Source organism: Vanellus vanellus, assembly GCF_965231255.1.
Source record: "Vanellus vanellus genome assembly, chromosome: 2".
Classification (NCBI taxonomy): domain Eukaryota; kingdom Metazoa; phylum Chordata; class Aves; order Charadriiformes; family Charadriidae; genus Vanellus; species Vanellus vanellus.
The window spans coordinates 21,315,672-21,322,699 of record NC_138906.1 but is presented as its reverse complement, the minus strand read 5'-3'; positions in this window follow the sequence as shown (position 1 = coordinate 21,322,699).

Below are 7,028 nucleotides of genomic sequence, written 5' to 3'. Positions count from 1 at the left end.
GGTGTAAGGGACGGCGAGAAAGTTGCGGAGCGATTTAAATACATGCCCACCACCGCCACCTTCTCCCCCCACCCCCCCGCGTTTACCGCCGGAGCCCGCCGCAGCCGCGGTGCCCGCTGCCAGCAGAAGTTGCCGGTTCCATGGCTCTGAACTCACCGGAGAGTCCTCGCCAGAGCGAACCGCGGCCGGCGGGAGCGGGGCCGAGCCCGTCCCCGGGCCGGGACTTGGGTATGCGGGGAGCCGCGGGGCGGGCGCCCGGACCGGCGCTGCCGGGAAGGACGGATCTCCCTGGTAACCGGCGAGGTGGCGAGAGAGGAAGCGGAGGTTAGGAGGCGGGGGGGGGGGGGGGGGGGGGAAGGGAGGGGGAAGAAAAATAAAAAATCTGTAATTATTTGCGAATCAAATCAATTGCATCAAAGAGCAAAGAGCGGGTGGGGGTGGGGCTGTGTGCAAACAAACACCGCCGTCGCTCGGCTGCGCGGAGCGGCGGGCGCGCGCGGGGCCTCGCCGCGCACCGTTACAAAGAGCGCCGAGCCGGGCCCTGTCCCGTCCCCCGGCCCCGCCGCCCGGGACACACAGGCCCGTTGTTTACAGCTGGGGCGCACGGCAGCCCCAACTCGCTGTGAGGGAAGCGCCGCGCCGGGCCGGGCCCGGCCCGTGTGGCGGCGGCAGCGGCGGGACCCGCCCGCCCGCCGAGGCGCCGCCCGCCATTGGCGCGGGGGCTCTCGGCCGCTGACCTTTCACCCCGCCCCCCTGCCCGCCGCTTCCTTTGCCGCCCGAACACTTTCCTACCCACAATTCCCCGCGCCGGCCGCGCTCGAGCCTCCTGCCCCCCCCCTCCCCTTTTCCCCCCTTCCCGCCATCCCCGGGAAAACCCGGGAGCGGCGGCGCCTTGGGGAGTGCCTAGTGCCGGGGTGGGGGGCGCTCAGGCGGTCCCGGCCGCGTTTGAACGGGGCATGAGGCGACCGGGAGAGCCTGCCGGGCACCCTGAGGCGCTGGCTGCGGGGGTATTCCCTCAGGAACCGTCACCTGTGGGGGGGGACGGAACGGGGGGACACCGAGGGCGCGCGTGGGAGCGGCGGGGAGGAGGGGAGGGCCCCGTGGCTGCGGGGAGGGGGAGCCCTTGTGGGCCCCACCTGCCCCGGTCTGGGGGAAGGCAGGGCGGCGGGGAGAGGATTTGCCTGTTGAATATCGCTGGGAGACGTTAATCTCGTGCTTTAAAGTACCTTGTCAGTGGCTTTAAGGAAATCAAACGTGACATTAATCAAATCGCACAAATGTAAACATTTATAAGTTAAATCCTAATATTATGCAATTATTTAAATCAAGCCGTGGTTTTTCCTCAGTGTCGTGCTGTCGCTCCCGCTCTCTCCCTCGCCTATGTTGGGGTTTCCCGCTGGATCCTGCCGTTCCCTTGTCTTCTGTGTGAACGTGGGGGCCGGGAACGCACCGTCCTGCTGGACTTGGGGTCGCAGGGGGGGGGGCAAAATACCCAAATCTCACTTGGTCTCCAAACCAAAGCCCATCGGGGTTAAAAAAAAAAAAGTATGCTTTGCATAAATTTGAGGATGCAACCCTCAAATGACGCCTTGCATTGCTGCTGTTTTGGGATTTTTTTTTGTTGTTTTGATGTCCCCCCCCCCCCCGCGGGTGCGCGAAGCGGGGTGATCCCTGCGTGGCAGCCACTCGAGAAGGCGGCTCTGGCGACTGAAACACGGAGAGGCGCCTTCGCGGCCTCGGCGTTTTTTTTTTTTTTTTTTCGGCGAAGCTACACGTGGAAGACCCGCTAATTGCGAGCGAGGGGACGAGGCAGCCCGGGCAGGACCGAGGGCCCCGGACGCATTCGGCGGGGCTGGCGGCGGGTGGAAGGAGCTTCGGCGGTGGGGGAGAGGATGGGGGCGAGGGAGCGGGGCAGGAGGGCTGCAGGTAGCCTACGGGCTGGCCACGAGGGCGAGAGACCCTACGAAGCGGCCGGCCTCTTCCCCCGTGTCTCCTCCTCCCTTCCCGGTCCTTCCAGTTTCCCCCTCTGCCGGCGGGGAAAAGGGGATTTGGGGGTCAGGGCGGAGAACAATGCTGAGCCGCCTTTTGTGTGCAGCACCGTCCCCTGAAGGGAAGAAGGGAGCACTGCAGCCCGCGCCAAGGGGTCGGGGCGCCTCTGTAGTGCTGCCTCCTCTCCTGCGGGTAGTGCTCATGGCCTGCGTGGGGATGGGCGGGCGCGGGGGCCCGGCGGCGGTATCGGCGGCGGCAGCAGCAGCAGCAGCGGCGGGAGGTCGGGGACAGCCGGCGGAGGGGCTGAGGGCTGCCATAGGCCGGCTTGCCTGCACCGCCGACCCCGGGATAGGCTCGGGGGAGCGGGGCTGGCGGCGGGCCAGCCGGGCAGACCCACTCGCCCTGCGGCAGGCTGTGGCGCCGGGGGGCGGGAGAGTTTGGGGGGTGAGCGGCTCTGAGAAAGAGAGAGAGGAGAAAGAGATTAAATCCGTGGGTGCCCTCGGCAGCGCGGCGCGGAACTGGCAGGCTTTGCCCGGGGGATTTCAAGGGTGAGCGAGGGTCTCCCGTCAGCGGGGCGGGCTCCGGGCAGGCTGCCGTAGGTAACATGGAGGGGGCCGTACCGTGGCCGGCCAGGCGGCGAGCGGGGTGGGAGCCCACCCGCGCTCCCCGGCGGAGCTGCGTTGCCCAGGCCGCGGGGAGCGGGGCTGGGCGGCGGCGGCGGCAGCGGCAGCAGCAGCAGCGGCGGGGCCGTAGGAAGCTGAGCCGGGGTCCCGGCTCCTCCCGGCTCTCCCCATTGTTCCCTGGTCGCCAACTTCGCGCCGCTTTCCGCCGGCGGGGGCTGGGCTGGCCCCGGTCGGAGTGAGGGAAGGAGAGAGGAGCTCCCGCCGAGGGGCTCGGCTCGCCCCGCCGCCGCTGCCCGGTGTGGTCGCAGGAAGCGGGTCAGGGGAAGGGGGGACGGAAGGTGTGGGGGGGTTCGGCGAGAAAAGGGGGTACGTAAGTAGAGAGGAGCCTTTAGAAGTGCCATGCGGTGAGGGGGCTGTAGCTCACGTGTTACTGGAAAGGTAAAAAACCCAACCAACCCCCAAACCCAACGGCGCTACAGCAGTGGATTTGTACGTAAAGTAACATCTGTTTGTGGGTGGATTTTAGAACAGGGCTTCTTAAAGAGATCGGGAGAAACCGCTCCGAACCACTGGATTTGGAATAATAAATGTAGCCAAAGAGAATTTTGGAAGGAACTCGTCTTAATGGTCTGTTTATAAAAATGAAGATTAATCTTAGCCTGTTTTTCGTATAAGCACCATGTTGTCTCCCCCGCCCAAGTGTTCGTTGCGTGTTGGTTTGAGATTCTTAAAGTTTTGTTTTGTAGGAAAAGTGTTTGTGTCTCCCCCCCCCCCCCCAATAATTATAAATTAAATTGTTTTGGTACGCTGTTTCAGACCTGAACTCTGAACTCTGTCATGTATTTACATAGCGGAGAATTGACTAACTTGATGTTCAAGAAAATTTCCAACAAGTGCCCTTGATCTTCTAAGGGAAAAATATGTCTTTCCACGTTGTTTCTGGAAGATTAAATCAAAACGCGTAGGGGCTTATGTTTGTGATGAGGAAAGAATTTCTAGAGAACTAGTTATTTTAAGAAAATCCTTTCTGGGAGAACTGTGATTATTTTTAACAAGTTATCTCCGGGTGCGTGAGAATTTATTTTAAAAGATTTGAAGTGATGTCTAGATTTTTTTTTTTTTTTTAATTAAAGATATCACCAAGAAATTAACGCTTTGCATAGATCGTGAGCAGCAAGTAAAAGAAGTTAAAGGATGATGTTTATGGATATCACCTAGCTGAAAAAAAATCTGAAGTGACTTTCCTCCCCCCACGCACACTTGGGAAGTTGCATGCTTGCGGTCATTGTTTAAGATAATACAGTTTGGGACTTCTCTTTCACTCTTTGTAAACTTGCAGGCTTTTGTGGGACTCCTCCAAATAAAAGCTCAATTCAGTTTAGATGCTAAAAAGCATCCATGTTATTCGAAAGCTGAAGATGCAGGCAATATTTAATAGGAAAACACCACCCTGGTAGTATCTAAAGGATCGAGGAAAGAAAGATTTTTTTGGTTGTTGTTGTTTTTTGTTTTACTTCTACTCGAGTATTCCAGAGATTCATTTACTCTTGATTGCTTCTTGGCAATTTTTAAAAGGTAACTACAAATCTAGAAAGTGTCATTCAAAAGGACATTTAATGCTCTCGTATTTGCTAAAATAATATATCGCTACTTGAAAACTATCTTATTGAAAGGGGAAGATTAAAAAAAATGGTCAGGGAGAGACCGTTTGTTGCCATTCTTCATTGCTCTTTATTTTGTATTTGTGTGGAATGTGTTGACGTATTTCATATATTAAGTTTTTTTTTCACAATGGAGCATTGTTGTTACTTTTAATTGGGAAGTACCACGATATAAAAATTACCCACATTCCCGACTCTGAAGTACCCTAGTAAGATTGACAAAAAGTGATCCGAGGCTTGCGCGCTTAATTCGCCAGGAATGTTAAGCTTCCCAGATACACCCTATGTGGTCAAGTTAGACTTGTGCTCTTAGACAGTTTTTAATAGTCAAAATCGTAGCTAGAGGAAATGCATCTATCTATATATATATGTGGAATTGAAATTAGATGGTAACTAGCAGTGGGAACGGAGCTTACTGATCGAAAGACTTTTTTTTTTTTATTGCATTTGGCAACCTCTTTCTTTCAGAGACACAATACAATTAATTAACATATTCTGGGGCGTGTTTTTGAGATTGGGAAGTGGTGGCCCCTTGTTGAGAAGAAAACACTTTAAATAAAAAAAGTAACATTGTTTTGTCCAAATGGTACTGGGAAAAGCAGAGTAGTATTGCTTATACAGCCCACGGATGCGGTTGATTTACTCCAATTTGCTTTAGCGTATAACAAACCAGCTTTTCCTTTCCCACGCCTATATTAGATATATGTGTTTTGTTTATACAAATCCATCTAAAATAGGTCTGTATTTAAGGTATTTGATGGGAAATTCAGCATGTCGTTTCTCGTATTTAATATGTAGTATGGATACCATTCCTAAATCAAAATCAAATAAATGTGACCTGTGACACAACAGAGTATCACGCTGCTGATCGCAACACAACAAACATGAAAAAAGGCTATTAATTTATATGGAATGTTAATTTAGCAAATCCTACACAGAGATATGCCCATAGAAGAAAAGTAATCTGAGGCTTGGTTTTGGAGTGATGCTATGTAAATGTATTTAATAAAAATCCAATGAATTAATACCTACCTCATAAAAATCCAAACTTTGAAACGCAGTATTCTTCTTTAAAGAAAAGCCCTGTGCTATGTCTAAGTTGCATATAATCTGAATTCCAGAGTTTCCTAACCCAGCTTTTCAGGGCTTTTTCAGCATTAATACCCAATATGGTTTGCTAGAAGTTTGTTTCAGGTTCTTTTGTATTATACTGTAATTATCATTACTTTGACTTGACTCACATAAAAATGTGGTTAACATTTTAAATGCCTTTTTAATGTAGAGAATTATAAATTAACTGTCACATTTAAATCTTTACCTTTTATCACTTAGGGAATCTTAAATCTTTAAAAGGAAATAATCACTGCGCTTGAAAACATCCTTTGCTAGGATTCCTTTATTTAGAATTTTGGTTTGAGATTGTTCATTCAAAGAAAATCCCTTGTTTCATGTTTACTGTAAACCTCAGTCTGAAATTAACATTTAAATGCCAACATTAGTAACAGAAGCAGTACTTGAAAACCACCAATTTTATCCATTGCTGCTAGTTAAGTGGAATTCACCAAAGTCTCCAAAGGTGATAATACAATTAAAAGCAAGAAAATGAATACAATAGTTGGTGGAATTACTTCCCCCTTTCTTTGCAGTGTAAAAAATCACAAAATTTGTAATTACGTTTGAACAAAAGAAACTAGCAGAACACATGAAGAAACACAGTGTCCAGGAGATGCACCGACATGACCTTTGATGCTGCTACCTGTACTTGCATAACATACAAGTATATAGCATGCAAACTTCCCATCAAGAAGTGACTACATGTTAAATGTTGAAACTTTTTAATTATTCAGTACATTGCATTTGGATAGGCGTTAAATACAGATTTGAGCAGTATATTAATGAATAGGAGGAAAAAGAAAACTTCACTCTTTCCTCAGTATCATTTAAGAGTGAGCATGTAAAGATACATTACCATTTTTAATATAGGTTCTGTAGACATGCTATATCCTTCATAACTGAACATGGATAGAAATAATTTGTTGAATCTAAGGCAGACTGCCATTTGAAACACACTGCGTGCAAAGGTCAACACACAAGAGTCGCATTTTATTTTGTGTAAAGTGAACATTTTGCTGCTGCCTTCCCAGAAATGAAGCAAATACCCAAGATTAGAATGTATTTCAGTGAAAACTGTTAATGATTTAAACCCACATAAACAAAAGGCAGACAAGCATCAATGTATTTTAAATGGATAATCAGGAGATGTATTATTCTGCCTATCGAGTATCATTAAGTTATTGCAATTTTCCTATTTTCCATGGCATCTGTTTAGCTGCAGAACGTATCCTTTTGCACATAGGTAAAGATCAAAGCTTTCTGAGCAAAGACCCAATCTGAAAATGGAGTAAAAATTGCTGTGAGAAATTTGCTTTCTGGAAAGAAGTGAGTTACCCCACTCTACAGCTCCAAATCCCAATATCAATTAATGTTTTCTAATATAGTATGCATTTTATATAAAGTCTGTGGTTTTTTCTGTTATTCCTGGAAGATGCTTCTGATGATTATACGCAACTGGTAATGTGATTTTGTAAATGAAAGACTTTCTTGTCCCATGCTTTGTTTTATTCACTAAACTTACAATATGATTTTGCACATTTCAGGAAAAAAAGCCAGTGACATTTAAACCAAGTATTCCAAAATCTTAGCATCATTGTTGGAACTGATTAATTGGTAGAAAAAATTAAGGCGAATAACTCTT